The following is an 11,840-nucleotide window of genomic DNA, read 5'->3' as shown; positions in this document are numbered from 1 at the left end:
AGAGTGAGTGAACCGGGAGAGTGAGTGAACAGGGAGAGTGAGTAAACCAGGAGAGTGAGTAAACCAGGGGAGTGAGTAAACCAGGAGAATGAGTGAATCAGGAGAGTGAGTGAACCAGGAGAGTGAGTAAATTAGGGGAGTGAGTGAACCGCGAGAGGGAGTGAACCGCGAGAGGGAGTGAACCGGGGGAGGGAGTGAAGTGGGGGTGTGAGTGAAGTGGGGGTGTGAGTGAAGTGGGGGTGTGAGTGAACCGGGGGAGTGCGTGAACCGGGGGAGTGCGTGAACCGGGGGAGTGCGTGAACCCGGGGGAGTGAGTGAACCCGGGGGAGCGAGGGGACCCGGGGGAGCGAGGGGACCGGGGGGAGCGAGGGGACCGGGGGGAGCGAGGGGACCGGGGGGAGCGAGGGGACCGGGGGGAGCGAGGGGACCGGGGGAGCGAGTGAACCGAGGGAGCGAGTGAACCGGAGTAAACCAGGGGAGTGAGTGAACTGGGAGAGTGAGTGAACCGGGGGAGTGAGTGAACCGGGAGAGTGAGTGAACCGGGAGAGTGAGTGAACCGGGAGAGTGAGTGAACCGGGAGAGTGAGTGAACCGGGAGAGTGAGTGAACCGGGAGAGTGAGTGAACCGGGGGAGTGAGTGAACCGGGGGAGTGAGTGAACCGGGGGAGTGAGTGAACCCGGGGGAGTGAGTGAACCCGGGGGAGCGAGGGGACCGGGGGAGCGAGGGGACCGGGGGACCGAGGGGACCGGGGGAGCGGGGGAGCGAGGGGACCGGGGGAGCGGGGGAGCGAGGGGACCGGGGGAGCGAGTGAACCGAGGGAGCGAGTGAACCGGAGTAAACCAGGGGAGTGAGTGAACTGGGAGAGTGAGTGATGCGGGGGAGTGAGTGAACCGGGAGAGTGAGTGAACCGGGGGAGTGAGTGAACAGGGGGAGTGAGTGAACCGGGGGAGTGAGTGAACCGGGAGAGTGAGTGAATCGGGGGAGTGAGTGAACCTGGGAAGTGAATAAACCAGGTGAGTGTGTAAACCACAACAGTGAGTAAACCAGGTGAGTGTTTAAACCAGGGGAGTGAGTAAGCCCGGAGGTGGAACAGTGATTTCCACTGCTGCCTCACTGTGGCAGGGACCCGCGTTGAGTGACTGCCTGTCTCGCGTTTGCATGTTCTCCCCGTGTGTGTAGGTGGGTTACCTCCGGGTGCTCCGATTTCCTCCCAAAGGCCATAGATGTGCAGGTTATGTGGGTCGGCAATGCTGAATTCCCGCTGTGTCGGTTCAGTGGGGTTTCGGGTTTATGGGGATAAGGCGGCGAGTGGGCGGAGCTGGGGTGCTCTTTCAGAGGGTCGCTGCAGACTCGATGGGCCGAATTGCCTCCTTCACACTGTAGTAATTCTGTGGTTCAGTGGAAAGGTAGTTTGCAGAAAGTGAGAGTTTGAGGGGCTGAGTGACAGAGTAATAACAAACAAGCTGCAGGCAATGACTGCAAATTGAACCTCTCATTGGGACAAACACACAGCTACAAAGGTGATTGGTTGAGCCCGAGGGCACAGGGCCACTTGCAGCCACACACACAGTCCCCCCAACACGGGCTCTGTTGGAGGTTTTGCTCTCTATGCGATGACAGTGAAATGGGGAATACTCCCATTGATTCTCAACGCGGAATTGCTTGGGGATCTGCGCATGCCCGGCGTAACCGCTTGCCTGTCGTCATTCTGAGATTTAGAGCGCATGCGCAGCCCCTCTCCCGCACACTCCATTTGGTCAGTGAGTGGAATCGCTTTGTTGAAACTGAGGGAAATGTCAATGTCAGGGCCCAGGTCAGCGAGGAAACAGCGTTCTCATTGCAGCAGCACCTCCATCTGGGAGTGTGAGCAAAGAGGCTCAGAGATCACTACTGACTCGGGGGGAGTTCAGGGAGAATCGGGGGCTGTTTGCAAGAGGCGCAGCGGAGCACGATCTTGTTCCGGGACTTGGAGTGAGCAGGGGGAAGGGAGAGCTCTTTCTGGGCCTGGCTTATTTGTCTGATTCTGGGTTAGGATTCGTGGAGTATTTTCTTTCTTTTACTGAAAGAATGGATTGATCTATCATTGGTCTCATCTGACCCTAACTTACATGAAATTTGTTTTCTTCTTCCTAGTTCAACAGATGAAAAGATGAGTTCCAATTTGATTATGATGATTCCTCAGCAACGTGAATGTGCAGCCGTCTCCTTCTAACTGACTGTAAGTACAATATTAATGCAACATTGCAGAGACACAGACACAACATCAGCTCCACCGTCACAGAGCAGAAGCAGTCAGATTCGCAGAGACCTCAAGTCCCAGATGAACATGTCCAATCCAACAGTCCTCATTATCCAATTGAAGAAATTCAAGTAAATCTGGACTTCTGGAGAAAATGTAAATATTATTTACAGATACACGAGAGGACAGGTGGCATAATTTTTCACAATTCACCCCTACTCTCTCATGGAATGTTGGATCAACTTTTGACAACAGCGTTTCATCTGTAAAGTAATCAGTATAGTATTAATTAGGCTATAGATTCAGCAATCAATGTGCAAGTATCCATTGGCACTTTTTTGTAACTTTCTTAGTTTAAAATATATCAGAAGCAAAACACTTGAATGAGGCATTAACAGAAAAATGATACATTGAAATAGTTCTCCAAAGGGACACTTATCAAATTGTAAGGCCATCCTTCATTCTCACAAGTTGTGAACCTTTGATACAAGTGGAAGGTCGGATAGTACAGCTTATTGAAAAGGGCCGAATTAATCATAAACTTCTACCGAGACACCTCCCAAAACAAAATATTAAATTCCAATCCAAATATCTCACACAATCTCAGATATAATGGTACAGTGTCATTCTCATGAAACAGACATGGAAATAGATCATTTAACATATCAATGTTATCACTAAAAGTAATAATGGAGGATCAATACTGAACAGAATGTTCACCCTTAACTCACAAAACAGATATTGACAAGTACAGAAAACACAGTAACATCTTGCACATCAGAGAGGTGGACAGACTGAGATTACCTGTCCTCTCGTGTATCTGTAAATAATATTACAGACGGAGATTAAACCCAGAATCCCATAACAGAGACAGACAGCTACAAATGCAAGCACAGAGACAGGAGTTAGAGAATCAAATTAATTTTTCCCCTCACACTTATAACAGAGACAGACAGCTACCGTGGAAAACACACTCTCACACATTCAGACACCAACAACTGAGCAAGAAGCAGTAAAATATGCCATATATCATAAATAGACAGTGAGGGTAAAAAACACACTCGCGTTTTCTTATGCACATGCTCACTGACAAGTAATTCAGCAGGAAGCACGAAATATGCAGTGTATATCACAGGGACTCTCACACCATTAACTGAGCATTAAGCAGTAAAATATGTCATATCGCACACATAAACAGAGAGGTTTATACACACTCACTCACACTCTGTCTCTCACACACTCTCACACACCCACGCACTGTCTCTCCCACACACTCACAAATCAATAACTGAGCAGTAATCAAGAATATATTAATTGTATATCACAGAGACTGTGAGGTTAATACACACTCACTCACACACTCTCTCTCACACACACACACACACTCTCCCTCTGATACACACACCAGTCACTGAGCAGTAATCAATTAAATATGTGATATATACCACAGAGATACAGTGAGGGTAAAACATGCACTCACTCTCTCACTCACACTCTCTCACTCAGTCACACAGCAGTAACTGAGCAGTAAGCTGTAAAATATGTGTTATGCATCATGGACAGTGAGGGTAAAGCGCACACACTCACATATTTTAACTCTCACACACACTCACACTCTCTCTCTCACACTCTTGTTCCTTCTCTCACAGACTCTCTCTCACACACACACACATACACACCAGTCATTGAGCAGTAAGCAGTTAAATATGCGTTTTATATCGCAGAGGGACAGTGGGGGTAAAACACACATTCGCACACCAGTAACTGAGCAGTAAAATATGTGTTTTTTATCACCGAGACAATGAAGGTAAAACACACACACTCACGCAGACTATTTCTCACACTCAGACACTCCCAAACACACAGTGGCACATTCTCTCACACACACACTCTCATATTCACATACTCTCATATTCACACACTCTCACAACAGTAACTGAGCAGTGAGCAGTAAAATATGCATCATATATCACAGAGACAGTGATGGTCAAATAGATTCTCACTCTCATTCACACACACTCACCACACACCCCAGTAACTGAGCAGCAACAGCAAAATATGTGTTATATATCAAAGAGAGACAATGAGGGTTAAATACACATAGGCTCACTCGCTCGCACACCCACTCTCTCTCACGCTCGCCCACTCTCTCTCACGCTCGCCCACTCTCTCTCACGCTCGCCCACTCTCTCTCACGCACACCCACACTCTCTCACGCACACCCACACTCTCTCACGCACACCCACACTCTCATGCGTGCCCACTCTCTCTCACGCGCGCGCCCGCCCTCTCTCGCGCCCGCCCGCCCTCTCTCGCGCCCGCCCGCCCTCTCTCGCGCCCGCCCGCCCTCTCTCGCGCCCGCCCGCCCTCTCTCGCGCCCGCCCGCCCTCTCTCGCGCCCGCCCGCCCTCTCTCGCGCCCGCCCGCCCTCTCTCGCGCCCGCCCGCCCTCTCTCGCGCCCGCCCGCCCTCTCTCGCGCCCGCCCGCCCTCTCTCGCGCCCGCCCGCCCTCTCTCGCGCCCGCCCGCCCTCTCTCGCGCCCGCCCGCCCTCGCTCGCGCCCGCCCGCCCTCGCCCGCGCCCGCCCTCCCTCGCCCGCGCTCGCCCTCCCTCGCCCGCGCCCGCCCTCCCTCGCCCGCGCCCGCCCTCTCTCGCGCGCGCCCGCCCCCTCTCGCGCGCGCCCCGCCCCCTCTCGCGCGCGCCCGCCCCCTCTCGCGCGCGCCCGCCCTCTCTCGCGCGCGCCCGCCCTCTCTCGCGCGCGCCCGCCCTCTCTCGCGCGCGCCCGCCCTCTCTCGCGCGCGCCCGCCCTCTCTCGCGCGCGCCCGCCCTCTCTCGCGCGCGCCCGCCCTCTCTCGCGCGCGCCCGCCCTCTCTCGCGCGCGCGCCCGCCCTCTCTCGCGCGCGCCCGCCCTCTCTCGCGCGCGCCCCGCCCTCTCTCGCGCGCGCCCGCCCTCTCTCGCGCGCGCCCGCCCTCTCTCGCGCGCGCCCGCCCTCTCTCGCGCACGCCCACTCTCTCTCACACACGCACGCCCACTCTCTCTCACACACGCACGCCCACTCTCTCTCACACACGCACGCCCACTCTCTCTCACACACGCACGCCCACTCCCCTCTTGCACACACACCAACTCTCTCTCGCGCACACCCACTCTCAAACATATCAGTAACTGAGCAGCATAAACTAATATATGCCTTATGTATCACAGAGACAATGAGGAGAAAAATTCTTGGAAGTGCAGGGTCGGATTAGGACAAGTCAGCATGGATTTAGTAAGGGGAGGTCGTGCCTCGCAAACCTGTTAGAGTTCTTTGAAGAGATAACAAATAAGTTAGACCAAGGAGAGCCAATGGATGTTATCTATCTTGACTTCCAAAAGGCCTTAGATAAGGTGCCTCACGGGAGACTGCTGAGTAAAATAAATGCCCATGGTATTCGAGGCAAGGTACTAACATGGATTGACGATTGGCTGTCAGGCAGAAGGCAGAGAGTTGAGATAAAAGGTTCTTTTTCGGAATGGCAACCAGTGACGAGTGGTGTCCCGCAGGGTTCAGTGTTGGGGCCACAGCTGTTTTCTTTATATATTAACGATCTAGATGACGGGACTGGGGGCATTCTGGCTAAGTTTGCCGATAATACAAAGATAGGTGGAGGGGAGGTAGTATGGAGGAGGTGGGGAGGCTGCAGAAAGATTTAGACAGTTTAGGAGAGTGGTCCAAGAAATGGCTGATGAAATTCAATGTGGGCAAGTGCGAGGTCTTGCACTTTGGAAAAAAGAATAGAGGCATGGACTATTTTCTAAACGGTGACAAAATTCATAATGCTGAAGTGCAAAGGGACTTGGGAGTCCTGGTCCAGGATTCGCTAAAGGTAAACTTGCAGGTTGAGTCCGTAATTAAGAAAGCAAATGCAATGTTGTCATTCATGCAAATGCAATGTCGTCTTTTAAAATCTTTCCTACTTCAAGACTGTGACAAAAACAACTTTACACCTTGGTTTCGATAAAACTAACTTTGTCTTTATTGACCAAAGTCTGCATGCAGATGGCTACAGGTTAGAGAGAGAGAGAGCTGTTAAGGTAAACCTGCTCATTCTTTCTCAAGCTCGCAAAGACATGGAGAAAACGTTCAATATTTATACAAAAGCTGTATCATTTTACAAAAACAGACCTTGTTCAAAAATGTCAATACAGTCATAACTTCTGATCAAACATGTTGTCATGGAAAGACCCTGACTCGGCTTATTTGCAGTATTTTGTCTTTAGAGGGTTTAAGACGTGGTCCTATTTTGTTTTTACCTCTGCCCTCATGATGCCTTGACGCAGATGAACCTAGGACATGAGGAGGTTGTGTTATTAGGACATTCCTAGATCGTGGCTTTGTTACCAGGTTTTAATAAGGTCAGGCACTATTTTCCCTCTTCTGGCCTTGTATGATACAATTATGTGGATTCTTAGCTTTGTCTAGTTTGTCAGGGTCTGATCTTGGCACTTAGCTGACACAGCTGTCCTACACTTGGTTACATAAATTGGCTATTTTTCCCATCATGCTATTGCTGAGTTCGTACACTTTCACATCAAGAGGCTTGGAATATAAAAGCAGGGATGTACTTCTGAAGCTTTATAAAGCATTAGTTAGGCCCCATTTAGAATACTGTGAGCAATTTTGGGCCCCACACCTCAGGAAGGACATACTGGCACTGGAGCGGGTCCAGCGGAGATTCACACGGATGATCCCAGGAATGGTAGGCCTAACATACGATGAACGTCTGAGGATCCTGGGATTATATTCATTGGAGTTTAGGAGGTTGAGGGGAGATCTAATAGAAACTTACAAGATAATGAATGGCTTAGATAGGGTGGATGTAGGGAAGTTGTTTCCATTAGCAGGGGAGACTAGGACCCGGGGGCACAGCCTTAGAATAAAAGGGAGTCACTTTAGAACAGAGGTGAGGAGAAATGTCTTCAGTCAGAGAGTGGTGGGTCTGTGGAATTCATTGCCACAGAGGGCGGTGGAGGCCGGGACGTTGAGTGTCTTTAAGACAGAAGTTGATCAATTCTTGATTTCTCGAGGAATTAAGGGCTAAGGAGAGAGAGCGGGTAAATGGAGTTGAAATCAGCCATGATTGAATGGTGGAGTGGACTCGATGGGCCGAATGGCCTTACTTCCGCTCCTATGTCTTATGGTCTTAAAACTGACACCCACACACACTCTTCTGCTCACACTCTCTCTCTCACACACACACACCGTTAACTGAATATTACAAGGTTTTAGACATCACTGAGAATCTCACACACTCTCTCACTCACGCACACACTCATAAACCATTAACTGAGCAGTAAGCAGTAAAATATATGTTATGTACCATAGAGTGACAGTGAGGATAAAGCACCCACTCATACACACATACTCTCTCACACACACCAGTGAGCATCATATATCACGGAGAAACAATGAGGGCAAATCACACCTTCACACTCTCCATACAGGCACTATCTCTCACACACACTCATGCTCTCTCACACACCAGTCACTGAGCAGTAAGCAGTTAAATATGCATTGTATGTCTCAGGGGGACAGTGAGGGTAAAACACACTCTCGCCACTCTCACATACTCACACACTCCAGCAACTGAGCAGTGAGCAGCAAAATATGTTGTATATGATAGACAGACAGTCAGGGTAAAACACACACTCGCACACTCTCCAACACCTGTTACTAAGCAGTAAAATATGTTATATATCACAGAGATGATGTGGAGATGCTGCCGTTGGACTACGGTGAGCACAGTAAGAAGTCTTACAACACCAGGTTAAAGTCCAAAAGGTTTGTTTCGAAGCACCACCTGTGGGACTTGAACCTGGTGTTGTTAGAACATAGAACAGTACAGCACAGAACAGGCCCTTCGGCCCTCGATGTTGTGCCGGGCTTTGTCCGAAACCAAGATCAAACTATCCCACTCCCTGTCATTCTGGTGTGCTCCATGTGCCTATCCAATAACCGCTTGAAAGTTCCTAAATGTCCGACTCCACTATCACAGCAGGCAGTCCATTCCACACTCTAACCACTCTCTGAGTAAAGAAACTACCTCGGACATCCCTCCTATATCTCCCACCCCAAACCTTATAGTTATGCCCCCTTGTAACAGCTACATCCTCCCGAGGAAATAGTCTCAGAACGTCCGCTCTATCTATCCCCCTCATCATCTTATAAACCTCTATTAAGTCGCCTCTCATCCTCCTTCACTCCTATGAGAAAAGCTCTAGATCCATCAACCTTTCCTCATAAGACCTACCCTCCAATCCAGGCAGTATCCTGGTAAATCTCCTCTGCACCCTTTCCAATACTTCCACATCCTTCCAATAATAAGGTGACCAGAACTGCATACAATACTCCAAATGTGGTCTCATCAGGGTCGTGTAAATTGCAGCATAACCCCACGGCTCTTAAACACAAGCCCCTGTTAATAAACACTAACACGCTATAGATCTTCTTCACGGCTCTGTCCACTTGAGTGGCAACCTTCAGAGATCTGTGGACATGAACCCCAAGATCTCTCTGTTCCTCCACATTCCTCTGAACCCTGCCGTTGACCCTGTAATCCGCATTCAAATTTGTCCGACCAAAATGAATCACCTCGCACTTAGCAGGGGTTAAACTCCATCTGCCATTTTGCGGCCCAGCTCTGCATCTTATCAATGTCTCTTTGCAGCCTACAACAGCCCTCCACCTCATCCACTACTCCATCAATCTTGGTGTCATCAGCAAATTTACTGACCCACCCTTCAGCCCCCTCCTCCAAGTCATTGATAAAAATCACAAATAGCAGAGGACCCAGCACTGCTCCCTGTGGTACACCGCTGGTAACTGGTCTCCAGTCTGAAAATTTTCCATCCACCACCACCCTCTGTCTTCTATGTGATAGCCAGTTACTTATCGAATTGGCCAAATTTCCCTCGATCCCATACCTCCTTACTTTCTTCATGAGCTGACCATGGGGAACCTCATCAAAAACCTTACTGAAATCCATGTATAGTACATCAACTGCTCTACTTTCATCTGCACACTTCGCTCCTCAAAGAATTCAATCAAATTTGTGAGGCAAGACCCTTCACGAATCCTTGTTGACAATCCCGGAATAAGCTGCATCTTTCCACATGGTCATTAAACCTATCCCTCAGGACCCTTTCTACTAACCTACCGACCACCGAAGTAAGACTAACCGGCCTATAATTACTAGGGTCATTCCTATTGCCTTTTTTGAACAGAGGAACAACATTCGCCACTCTCCGGTCCTCTGGCACTATCCCCGTGGACAGTGAGGACCCAAAGATCAAAGCCAAAGGCTCTGCAATCTCATCCCATGCCTCCTAAAGAAACCGAGGATATTTCCCATCTGGCTCAGGGGACATGTTGCCTCTCAGATTTTTCAAAATTCCTCATAAATCTTCCCTCAGAACATCTACCTCCTCCAGCCTACCCGCCTGTCTCACACACTCATCCTCAAAAACATAGCCCCTCTCTTTGGTGAACACTGAAGAAAAGTATTCATTCAACGCCTCCTGTCTCTTCTGATGCCACACAGAAGTTTCCACTACTGTCCTTGACCGGCCCTAACCTGACCCTGGTCATTCTTTTATTTCTCACATAAGAGGAAAAAGCCTTGGGGTTTTCATTGATCCGACCCGCCAAGGACTTCTCATGCCCCCTCCTCGCTCTCCTAAGCCCTTTTTTAAGCTCATTCCTTGCTACTTTCTAACCCTCAAGCGACCCTACTGAACCTGGTTTTCTCATCCTTACATACGCTTCCTTTTTCCTCTTGACATGACATTCAACCTCTTTTGTGAACCATGGTCCCCTCTCACAGCCATTTGCTCCCTGCCAGACAGGGACATGCCTATCAAGGACACGCAGTATTTGTTCCTTGACCAAGCTCCACTTTTCATTTGTGCTTTTCCCTGACAGTTTCTGTTCCCATCTAATGCTTCCGAATTCTTGCCTAATCGCATCATCATTACCCCTCCCACAATTATTATTATTTTTTAAAAAATAATTTTTAATAAAGGTTTTCATAAAATATCAATAACAAAATGAAAAAGAAACCCAACAGGGTTAAGTACAAAACACAGTCCAGAAAAACAACCCTCCATATCCCCCTCCCGCCCTGTACATAAATAATAAATTAACATTGACACCCTGACTTAATACAACAAGTATATCCAACCCCTCAGACCCTCCAGTGTAAATAACAAAACCAAAAAAATAAAGTGAACCCCCCCCCCCCCGCCCGAGTTGCTGCTGCCATTAACCAATGTCTACCGCTCTGCCAGGAAGTCTAAGAACGATTGCCACTGCCTAAAGAACCCTTGTGCCGACCCTCTCAAGGCGAATTTCACCCTCTCCAACTTAATAAACCCCGCTATATCGTTGATCCAGGATTCCACGCTTGGCCGCCTCGCATCCTTCCACTGAAGAAGAATCCTTCGCCGGGCTATCAGGGATGCAAAGGCCAGAATTCCGGCCTCTTTCGCCTCCTCTGCCCCCAAATTTTGAGGGCAGCCACCACCACCGGGCTCGTGGTATACCTCCTTGGAGGGAGCGGCAGCGGTGCCGTTGCCAGCGCCCCCAGTCTCGTACCCACACAAGATGCCGTCTCCAGCCTCTTCCATGCGGCCCCCTCCCCCTCCATCACCGACTTGCGCACCATCGTCGCATTGGCGGCCCAGTAGTATCCACAGAGGTTGGGCATCACCAGTGCCCCCCTATCTCTCCTCCGCTCCAGGAACACCCTTCTCACCCTCGGGGTCCGTCGCGCCCACACAAACCCCATTATACTCCTGTTAACCCGCCTGAAAAAGCCTTCGGGATAAACACGGGGAGGCACTGGAACAGGAATAAAAACCTTGGGAGCACCGTCATTTTGATTGACTGCACCCTACCCGCCAAGGACAGCGGCAACGCGTCCCACCTCTTGAACTCCTCCTCCATTTGCTCCACCAGCCTTGTAAGGTTAAGCCTATGCAGGGCCCCCCAGCTCCTGGCCACCTGGACTCCCAGATACATGAAGCTCCTCTCCGCCTTTTTTAGTGGGAGCTCGCCAATCCCCCTCTCCTGGTCCCCTGGATGAACTACGAACAGCTCGCTCTTCCCCATGTTGAGGATGTACCCCGAAAAGTCCCTGAATTCCCTAAGAATCCTCATTACTTCTGGCATTCCTCCCACCGGGTCCATCACATACAGCAGCAGGTCGTCCGCATAAAGTGACACCCTATGCTCCTCCCCACCACGCACCAACCCCCTCCAGTTCCTTGACTCCCTCAGTGCCACAGCCAGGGCTTCAATCGCCAGTGCGAAGAGCAGGGGGGATAGGGGACACCCCTGTCTCATCCCTCGGTGCAACGGAAAGTACCCTGACCTCTTCCTGTTTGTGGTCACACTCGCCATCGGGACCTCATACAACAGCCTAACCCACCTGACAAACCCCTCCCCAAACCCAAACCTCTTCAGCACCTCCCACAGATACCCCCACTCTACCCTATCGAAGGCTTTCTCAGCGTCCATCGCTACCACTATTTCCGCCTCCCACTCCCTCGCCGGCATCATGGTAA

General features: G+C 50.4%; 1 long non-coding RNA gene across 1 annotated transcript in view; it reads left to right on the top strand.

Annotated features, from left to right (window-relative positions):
* Positions 1-2,134: 2,134 nt before the first annotated feature.
* The window catches only part of LOC140400072 (uncharacterized), a 121,265-nt gene continuing 111,559 nt past the window's right edge, over positions 2,135-11,840 (top strand). Inside the window, exon 1 of the long non-coding RNA XR_011938032.1 lies at positions 2,135-2,218. This is a non-coding gene — a long non-coding RNA (uncharacterized lncRNA). The remainder of the gene's footprint in view (positions 2,219-11,840) is intronic.

Source organism: Scyliorhinus torazame, chromosome 24 (assembly GCF_047496885.1).
Source record: "Scyliorhinus torazame isolate Kashiwa2021f chromosome 24, sScyTor2.1, whole genome shotgun sequence".
NCBI classification, from domain to species: Eukaryota; Metazoa; Chordata; class Chondrichthyes; order Carcharhiniformes; family Scyliorhinidae; genus Scyliorhinus; species Scyliorhinus torazame.
Note: the sequence above shows the minus strand (reverse complement) of the source record. Positions and strands in the feature narration are given on the sequence as shown.